The 10,287-nt window shown below is 36.8% G+C and overlaps 1 long non-coding RNA gene across 1 annotated transcript in view; it reads left to right on the top strand.

The window, feature by feature from the left end:
- Positions 1-3,573: 3,573 nt before the first annotated feature.
- LOC113471686 overlaps positions 3,574-10,287 on the top strand; it is an 18,478-nt gene continuing 11,764 nt past the window's right edge. The window contains exon 1 of the long non-coding RNA XR_003394289.1: positions 3,574-3,623. This is a non-coding gene — a long non-coding RNA (uncharacterized LOC113471686). The remainder of the gene's footprint in view (positions 3,624-10,287) is intronic.

Below are 10,287 nucleotides of genomic sequence, written 5' to 3'. Positions count from 1 at the left end.
CGTTCTCGGAACGGCTGGCTTTCTCCTATCCTGTCTTCCTTCTCTGTTCGCTTTCGGGACGATAAGACCATAGCAGTTACAGTTCCCTCTAGGTGAGGTGCGGTTATGTGTGTCATGACTTTATGTGTGGTTGGTTATCTGGTTTTGTGTGGTCGGGGTATCTGGTTTTAGCAGTTACAGTTCCCTGTCGTTGCGGTTATGTGTGTTACGACCTGTGTGATTGGTCATGTGGTCTTATGTGGTTAGTTATCTGATGGTTATGTGTGGTTGTTTATCTGATGGTTATGTGTGGTTGGTTATCTGATGGTTATGTGTGGTTGTTTATCTGATGGTTATGTGTGGTTATATAATTTTTGGACACCCTGTACATGAAGTTCCTCCCCTCTATTTTCTGCTATCTCTGACATTTTCCTATTACCTATACGTACATACCTACATCCTGACAATTCCATGTACCTTCTATGTATTTCCTAATGTAATTCTATGTACATCCTATGTAATACTATGTATTTTCTATGTAATGCTATGTACCTTTTATATGTACCCATTTAACAATACTGACATATTTCTCTTCCCCATTTTACGATGCAATTCCCTTTTGTCCTAACTTTGTATACATTCCACCTCTTCTCTTTCTTCTTCTTCTTCTTCTCCTTCTTCTCCTTCCTTTTCTTCTTCTTCTTCTGATCCTCCTTATTTCTTATTCCTTCTCCCCTTCTTCTGCTTCTCCTCACTTCCTTGTATTAAAAAAATTTTTTCCCCCCCCCCCTCCTTCTCTTCTCCCCCCCCCCCTTTTTTAAAAAAAAAAAAAAAAAAAAAATCACCGGTGTTTAAGTTTGGCTACACCATTAGCTACATAGCTTGGAATGAAAACCAGGTAGACCACCTTGTAAGCGCTAGGTCGCAGTATCGATTCCTACACGGGGCGAACTTTATCCTAAACAGATAAGGTTCGTTCTAGGAACGGCTGGCTTTCACACCTAGTCAGCAAACGGTATTACGTCATGTTCCTGACGCAGCACAAATTTTCGCTGACGTCAACTTGAAATTAAACTATTCCAACAATCCCACCCTCTCTCTCTCTCTATTTCTCTCTCCCATTTCTCTCTCTCTCTCTCTCTTTCTATCCCTTCCTCTCTCTCTCTCTCTCTCTCTCTCTCTCTATTTCTTTCTCACTCTCTCCGTCCCTTCTAAATTCAAGGATTGGACAAGAGGAGGAGGAGGAGGAGACGAACAGACATAGGGGTAAGTTTTACATTGCATTAATTATTGTTTTAAAATTTCATACGTATACTTGTATTTTTATGTTAATGTATTTATGATGTACGACCCGGTATACAAAATTAGAACTCGCGTTCGTTGCCACCTTGTATATTTATTAGAACTGGCAGTTGCCAACAAAGAAGAAGGAGGAGGAGGAAGAGGAAGAGGAGGAGGAGGAAGAGGAGGAGAAGGAGGAAGAGGAGGAGGAGGAGGAGGAGGAGGAGGAAAAAATATTTCCATCACAGAAGGGAAAGAAAATCTTCTTGCTTCAAGAAAATCCATTCATCTTGTAAGAAAATCATCACTCTTCAAAATCTTTCCATCACAGAAGGGAAAGAAAATCTTCTTGCTTCAAGAAAATCCATTCATCTTGTAAGAAAATCATCACTCTTCTTCTTCTTCTTCTTCTTTAAAAAAAAAAAAAAAACAAATATCGAGCAAAGATCTGTCGAAAGACCAAATTTGAAGACTAAGTTCGCAGTGTCTACAAGGTCCGCATCCGCAAATGGAGACCAAGTTAGGAGGCCTCCCACTCACGCTCAGGCGCCTCAGGCCATCTATTCCGAGTTTGAGTGTCCGGTATAAATAGGTGTCTATAAATATAATTACATATAATTATGTAGATATCAAAGAAAATCCCATACTTACGGATATTTATACTTCCATACGTGTTTAATGCTTATACGTAAAGTCCTCATGTGTTTGTTCGTAGAGTTATGGGCGTCCCATTACAAAATGCATCAAGAATGCAGGAAGGATATGTGACAAATAAGGCTTTAAAATATAGGAACTTTAAGACATAGGAACTTTACCCCTTTCACCCCTAAAGGAACAATACGTCCCACACAGAATCGAAAAAATTCCTTCCTAAAGTTTTTCAAACGTTTCTTTTGTGATATAAGAAGTCAGTAAAATTCATTTGGCTCACTTGTCTGGTTTTGTCTCCAAAATGATTTTTGTTCAATAGTCCTAGGAGACCTGGGAGGACATGAAACTTTGTAGAGGCCTTGTTTATAGCCCAAATAATAATACCTGATCAGTGAAAATTAAAGATTCTGGTCCTAAAATAAGTCGGGGTGAAAGGGTTAACATATAGGAGCTACTGCCTTTATTTGATAACGACATATATGAAGCTAACTAAAGCTCTAAACCCTTCAGGGATATGGGTAGATAATGTTCCTATTCTGTATACAGGTTGTATCAGGGACATTTATTTAGAAATAATGTTGTTATTCTGTAGCTATTTATTATACAGGTTGTATACGTATCAGGGACATTTAGATACAAATAATATTGCTCTCTGTGTAATTCTCTACACAGGTTGCATAAGATCAGGAACATTTCTGTTCTCCTTGACAGAAAAGTGTGCGTGGACCTTTAGCATCAGCGTTTACTCTTTTGGTTGTAAACTTTTTTTTTTTTTTCATTCCTTTGTATTTTTTTCATTCCACTAAAATTCATTGGATTTATTTTATTGCAATAAATTCCTTGGACTTTTTTTCATTCCACTAAAATCCCTTGGACTTTTTTCATTCCACTAAAATCCTTTTGATTTAAAAAAAAAAAAAAAAAAAAAAACGAATTTTTTGCTAATATCGAGCAAAGATCTGTCGAAGGTCGAAAGACCAAGTTGGAAGACCAAGCTCGGAGTGTCTATTAACAGGGTCCAGGGTCCACATCCTCGAATGGAGACCAAGTTATGTTGATGTCCAATTGTCCATACTGAACATGCATAAATGGTTGTAAAGACACCAAAGAAAATCCTATACTTACGGATATTTATACGATTATACGTCGATAAAGTCTATATGTTTTTAGTGTTTATACGTAAAGTCCTCGTGTGTTTATAGTTTATAGGTAGAGTTATGGGCGTCCCATTACAAAATGAATCAAGAATGCAGGAGGGATATGTGACAAATGGGACAGGGTAGAAGGCTTTAACTAACTGAAGCTAACTAAAGCTTTAAAGTTTAAACACTTCTGGGACATGGGGAGATAATGTTCCTACTCTGTAGCTACTCGTATTTATTATACAGGTTTTATACATATCAGGGACATCTAGATACACATTATTGTTACTCTCTGTGTTACTCTTTACATAAATATGTAGGTTGTATCAGGGATCAGGTAGGTAGGTACATTTCTATTCTCCTTGACGGAAAAGTGTGCGTGGACCTTTAGCAACGTTTGCTCTATTGGTTGTGAATGTGAACTTTTTCTCTTCTTCATTCCCTTGGACTTTTTTCATTCCACTAAAATCCTTTAGAATGTTTTCCATTCCACTAATTTTTGTTCATTTGTTTTGTTTCAGATTGAAGACTCTATGCTAATGTTTGACAAACAGACGAACAGACATAGGGGTAAGTTTTACATTGCATTAATTATTGTTTTAAAATTTCATACGTATACTTGTATTTTTATGTTAATGTACTTATGTACGACCCGGTATACAAAATTAGAACTCGCGCTCGTTGCCACCTTGTATATTTATTAGAACTGGCAGTTGCCAACGAAGAAGAAGGAGGAGGAGAAAGAAGAAGAAGAAGGAGGAGGAGGAAGAGGAGGAGGAGGAGGAGGAGGAGGAAAAAATCTTTCCATCACAGAAGGGAAAGAAAATCTTCTTGCTTCAAGAAAATCCATTCATCTTGTAAGAAAATCATCACTCTTTTTCTTTTTCTTTTTCTTTTCCTTCTCCGTCTTCTTCATTTTCGTCTTCCTACTCATCTTCATCCTGCTCCTTCTCCTTCTCTTCCTCCTTCTGATCTACTCCACATTCTTCTTCTTCTCCTTCCCCTTCTTCATCTTTATCTTTTTCCTCATTTCTTTCCCGTCTTCTTCCTCCTCCTACACCTTCCTCTCTTCTCCTCCTTTTGCATTCCCTTCCTTCTACTCCTCCTCCTCCTCCTCCTTTTACTTTCTCTTCCAATGGCTTATTGTTCTTCTCTTCCTATTTCGTTCAGCAGTTTTTTGGAACGGTGTAATTTATTTTATAAAAATGCTCACAAGTGCTTCTAAGTATTTTTCTCCTACGTCTTTTTTTTTTTTTTTTTTTTTGGAATAAATTTTTTTTTCCCTCTTTTTTTTTTTTTTTTTTTTTTTTTTTTTTTTTTTTTTCTTTTCATTTTTTACGAGAAAAGGAAATAACAGGAGGTGGCGTAGGCGTAGGTTTTGCGTCTATTCGGGGCTTGGGGTATGTGTTTGTTCGAAACTTACTCTTGTAGAAGTACCTACTTATCTAAAAAGGGGTGTAGGTACCACGACCAATAAAGTTTTTTTTTAAGTTTATTTTCTATTTAATTTAGGTCCTAACTAAGGTTACGAAATGCCAACTTGCAAAATGCGATATTCTTTAAATGTAGGCCTGGTGAAAGAAGAACAAAATAGGAAGAAGAAGAAAAAAAAAAAAAAAAAAAAAAAAAAAAAAAAAAAACGAGAGAAAATACAATAATATCGATTTTAATTTCTCAACCCTTCATCCTCTCCCTAATACACCCATATGTACTTCATCAAAAGCCACCATTCTCTTACACCACACACACAACCCCATTTACATGAGAGAGAGAGAGAGGGAGAGAAAGAGAGAGAGAGAGAGAGAGAGAGAGCGAGAGAGAGAAAGAGAGAGCGAGCGAGCGAGAGAGAGAGAGGGAGAGAGAGCGAGAGAGAGAGAGAGAGAAAGAGAGAGCGAGAGAGAGAAGGAGAGAGAAGAGCCCTATGAAAGAAAAGGAAGAAGGTCCTTAGAATATGACACAGAAAAGAACCTTTATTCTTTTCCCCTCTTCCCCCTCTCACTCTACATTTCCCCTCTCTCTCACCTTCCCCTCCACCTCCTTTTTCCACTTCCCCTATTCTCCTACTTCTCACTCCCCCCCCTCTTTTTCTTTCTCTCTATCATTAGGAACATTTCAAGTGTCGACACTTCACGCTATGCCCTCTCTCTTTCAATGTTATTTCCCTCCCTGCTTTTCTTTTCTCCCTTTCTCGAGGTTTTTTATCCCTCATTTTTCCCTCTCACCACGTATTTTTTCCCTTTCTCTTTTCTTCCCTCTAAATTTTTGTTCCTCTTTGTTACCTTTTTATACGTTCCGCGTTCTTTTTATTCCCCTTTAGGTCCCTTCTCTTCCCTCTCTTCAAAAAAAAAAAAAAAAAAAGAAAGGAGAGAGGAAGAGGAGGATTACACAAAAAGTGTTGGTACTTGAAAAAAAATAAAAATAAAATAGAAAGTAATACCTAACTAAAATAAAATAAATCAGCTCACCAGATTGATTAATAAAAGAACTAAACTTTAAACTGAGTTTGATTAAACTCTAACTGTTGAGTTGCTAACTGTGGCTCCTGCCATAGGGGAAAGAAAGGGACAAACTGTGTGATAGAAGGGAGAGAAAAATAACTGTGGGAGAAAAGAGTGGGATTACTGGAGGGGGAGGGAAAAAACATCTACACGATTCAATGTTTTTTCCCTCCCTGCTCTTCTTTTCTCCCTCTCTCGAGGTTTTTTATCCCTTATTTTTCCCTCTCACCACGTATTTTTTCCCTTTCTCTTTTCTCCCCCCAATTTTATGTTCCGCGTTCTTTTTATTCCCCTTTAGGTCCCTTCTCTTCCCTCTTTCGATTTTTTCTTCCCTTATTATTCCCTCTATATTTTTTTTATCCCTTCTCAAGGAAAAATCCCTCGACCCTCTTTCGGTTTTTTATCCCTTTTTCTTCCCTCTCAATTTTCCCCCCATTCAAATTTTTTCCCTCCCTATTTTTCTCCCTCTTTGCACTTCCTTCATCCCTTTTTTCTTCTATTCTCCCTTTTTCTCGTTCTTTTCAAGTAGCAGAGAAAACTGATGACATGACAGGCCTGTGACTGTGACAGAGTCTAAACTTGAATAGGAGAGAGAGAGAGGGAGAGAGAGAGAGAGAGAGAGAGAGAGAGAGAGAGAGAGCAGAGACGGCTCAAAGGTTATAAGACATAAGCGATTCCTAATAGCTAGCTACCGAGGAACCGAGGTTGCCTCAGGGTTAACAGCCTGATCATCCGTTCCGATTTGGAACCGTTTTCACGCCACATTGGCGCTGTCACACCTGATGAGGAAAATCGGCACAGGAGTGGAAAAATCAGTTTCCGAACTGACGAGATCGGCCAACCGATTCAAATGATGTTTCGCCCTGATGGAGATTTTCCGTTTCAGAGTCTGAAACTGAATTTGTTTTCAGCAGACTTTGATTTCCACTATCTGTCAGACCTATTTATAGCTTATCGATTTTCTGGTGATTTTTTTCTTTTTTTTTGTGACAGGATTCTCCTAACTAAAGGAGCTCTTCCACCCAACTACTGGTTTTAAAATTTTCTGATATGGTTTTATTGACATTATTATGAATATCAGTTCCTGAAACGTCCAGTAAATACAGTATCTCACCAATCACTACATTTCTTCAATGTAACCTTTCTTCAAAAGTGTTACTTGGTTGTTTTTTCTAGAATCAAATAAATCAAATTAAACTTGATCTCTCTTGACTGAAAGTTAATATTGTGACTCTCTTGACTGAAAGTTAATATCGTGACGAGCGAAACTATCCAAGACAATGGAGAGCGCTCTTTGAACCTTGGAAGATCAAAATTGGAGTCTACTTTAAGAAGAATCGGATTTTCACCTAGAAAAGTCATCACAAGAATCCAAACTCCCCGGAAACAGAAGAACAGCAGCGGAGTCAGCAGAAACGAATATCCTGAGAACCGTATCCTATTTCCTCGTATATTTATGTACTTTTGTATTTTATTCCTTCACCTCCTCCTCCTTCTTCTTCGTTTCCTCCTCCTTCTCCTCCTCTTTCTCCTCCTCCTACTGCTACTTCTAAATTCTTTATCTCAACACTTTATTACTCTTTATAACTTCGCCCAGTCTATGGCATCTTATGGAATACGATTATTATACGAAAATACGAAGATTATACGAATAGCTCTTCTGCCGTGAAAAAAGTTTTCCCCGTGGGAATTAATTATATTTTCGTTATTTCCCCCCTTTCTGTCCCTTTTCTCCCTTTTTCTTTAGTTTTCTTTCCCCGTTGTCTTTGTCCAAGGCTTTTATAAGGATAAGTGGGTAGGAGAACCTCTTCTTCGTCTTTTGCTTCTTCTTTATATCTCTTCTTCTTCTTCTTCTTTTTATTTCCTCCTCCTTATTCTTCCTTTTTCTATTCTTGGTCTTGTTTTTTCCTCTTCTTTTTTTTACGATCTTCACATCTACCACACCTAGTTCATTAGATAACGGGAACTAAAATCCTAAAATCAAATAATCGTTTTTTTCCCCGTCAAAAAATCAAACAGGGTCCGACAAAAATCCCTGAACCATCACGTTTTGACCACCCTGTAGGTGTGTAGGTATATTACTGTTATTCTGTACACCCTGGAATCCCTGTATATTCTGCTGTTATGTAAGCCAACATTAATACCTGCGGCAGGTACCACTTTAGGAAGGAGGAAGGGATTTTATATTAGGAGGGATGAGAACTTTTGAACAAGAGGGAAGGGATTTTATGCACAAAGAGGGACTTTTTACCAAGGGGGAGAGGGATTTTATAACAGTTGCTACATTTTACCTGTGGTTTTAGCGGTTAGACTGTTAGAGGTAGCAAAAAACTACCCATATTTATTTTAAAACAACAAGAAAGAGAGGGAGGGAGAGAGAGAAATTGACGCAGGGGAGGGAGGGAGAGGAGAGAGGAAGGATGAAAAGAGAGAGAGAGAAAAGATATGGAATAGAGGGTATATAAAAATTAAAAAGAGAGGTAGAGAGGAGAGGAGAGAAGGAATGAGGCAGGGACGAAAAAAAAAAGAAAGTAGAGAGGAAGAGGAGGATTACACAAACAGAGTGTCGGTACCTACTTTAAAAAAAAAAAAAAAAAAAACAAAATATACATAATAAAATATGAAATAAGATCATCCAGCTCATCCATATTGAATACATAAAAGACTAACTTTAACTGATTTGATTAAACTGCTGACTATTGAGTTGGCTACAACTGTGGCTTCTGCCATAGGGAACAGAAGGGACCAAACTGTGTGATAGATCTAGTGGAGCATAAAACATAATGTCTGGAGAAAGTTTGGGATATCACGCCAGAATGTTGTCAGGAAATGTCAAAGATCAGTATCATTCGAGAATTGAATAGTCTGTGGAGTTGCTAGCACGATGCTGTAAGTGATTTCTGTAACTCAGTATGTCCCATCCATGGAACAACTATGAATCTATTACTGTAGATCATTTTTGCCTATGCATCCCGCTAGAGTATGTCGCTATCTATCCATAGCCCATACTATACCTAGTTACCTTTATTGTATTGATTACAAATAAAGTGGATATATCTATAATAATAATAATAATAAATTAAATAAATAAATAAAAAGGGGAGAAAATGTCATTTATTCACAAGGGACATCGAGATTCAAGGCGCCAACATTTAAAATAACTAATTAATTATTTAAGAAGGAAAAAGAAAAACAAATACACTTCTTAAATTATGGTGTATTTTTATTTCAGTGTTTTTTTTTTTTAATTCATTTATTTTAATATTTTTATTTAAAAAAGACTTTTTTTTATCTATAGCGTGAAAATAAGATAAATATAATTAAAAAATGAAATATTAAATTCTTGTCGATAATTATCATAAAAAAAAAAAAAAAAAAAAAAAAAATGGACGTTAACCATTAAAAAAAAGCCACCTACCTATAGCTTTCCAAGTTCCTTTGTCTCAATTGAAATGCTATCATTTTTCCCTTATCAATTCTTTGTGTATTGTTTTCTTATCCCTCTTTTCTCTTCCCTTCCACTTTCGCTTTGTCTTCATTTCCCTCCTCGATCTCTTTCTCCTCCTCCTTCTTCTTCTTCTTTTCACTTCACTTCGTATTTTCTTTCTCTTTTTCTTCCTACTGGCAACCCCTATGATTCCTTATCAATTTTCTCTTCTTTCTTTTTTGTTTCCTTTGTTTTTCGTCCTCTTCAGGGTACCCAAAACAGAAAAAGGCGGTTGGGTGGAAGAGGAGGTCCTTCAGGAGAATCCTGCCATTATAAAAATGTCTTTAAAATTTATCATGACAAACCGTGCTCGAGCTAATGCTGAACAAAGAATTTCAAGAGAGCCCTACGGCTACGGAGCCTTCTAAGTTCAAAGGTGGATCGACACAATTAAATGGGAAGATTCTCTTCAGATTATTTCTACCGAATTTCATCAACATACATCGGATGAACCGATTTAAGAGTTATTTGTGAAACCAACATACAGTCGTGGCAAACTCACTTTCTTATTATTATTATTTATTTATTAAAAAAAAAACACACACACATCAATTTCTCTCATTTCTCAAATTGGGACCAAAGTACTGAACAGTCTATTCCTGTGCACTTATATCGAGTTTTGATTTCTTTTATATCCATCTCTCTTCTCATTTTCCTTCTTTCTCTCTCTCTCCTCCCCTCTATCTCATTTTCTTTCTCTCCCCCCCTCTCTCTCTTGTGATGTTCACATCTCTCTCTCTCTCTCTCTCTCTCTCTCTCTCTTCCTCTTTTACTTTTCAATTTAATCAGAGAATAAATACAATGAACAATGTACGAAATGGGAGTGTGAGAAAGTAAGAGAGAGAGAGAGAAGCAGAGAGAGAGAGAGTACAATTTCGTTCGAACATTGAGATAAAATAGTAGGTATTTCCTTTCTCTATTTTTTTCTCATTCCTTTTTTTGATATAGCCTCTCTCTCTCTCTCTCTCTCTCCCTCTCTCTCTCTCTCTCTTTTCTTTGAATTGATAGGTAGCAATTTATTTATTTCATTATTACATATTTAGGTACATGTTATTTGCACCTACAGATTTCATTTTTTTTTATTTTATTTTTTATTTTCAAAGATTGTACATTGGTTTTTGGATACCCTGTAGATAAAATGAAATGAATACATAACTGAAATGATTTTTGGGGCACCTTGTACATTATGTATACCTTTTTTTTTTTTTTTTTAAGGTTTTAATGGAGGGATTCCCCACCAACAATATAA

The sequence above is a fragment of the Diaphorina citri genome, unplaced genomic scaffold (assembly GCF_000475195.1).
Source record: "Diaphorina citri unplaced genomic scaffold, Diaci psyllid genome assembly version 1.1 scaffold2808, whole genome shotgun sequence".
Lineage (NCBI taxonomy): Eukaryota > Metazoa > Arthropoda > Insecta > Hemiptera > Psyllidae > Diaphorina > Diaphorina citri.
This window is presented reverse-complemented; position numbering and strand designations above follow the sequence as displayed.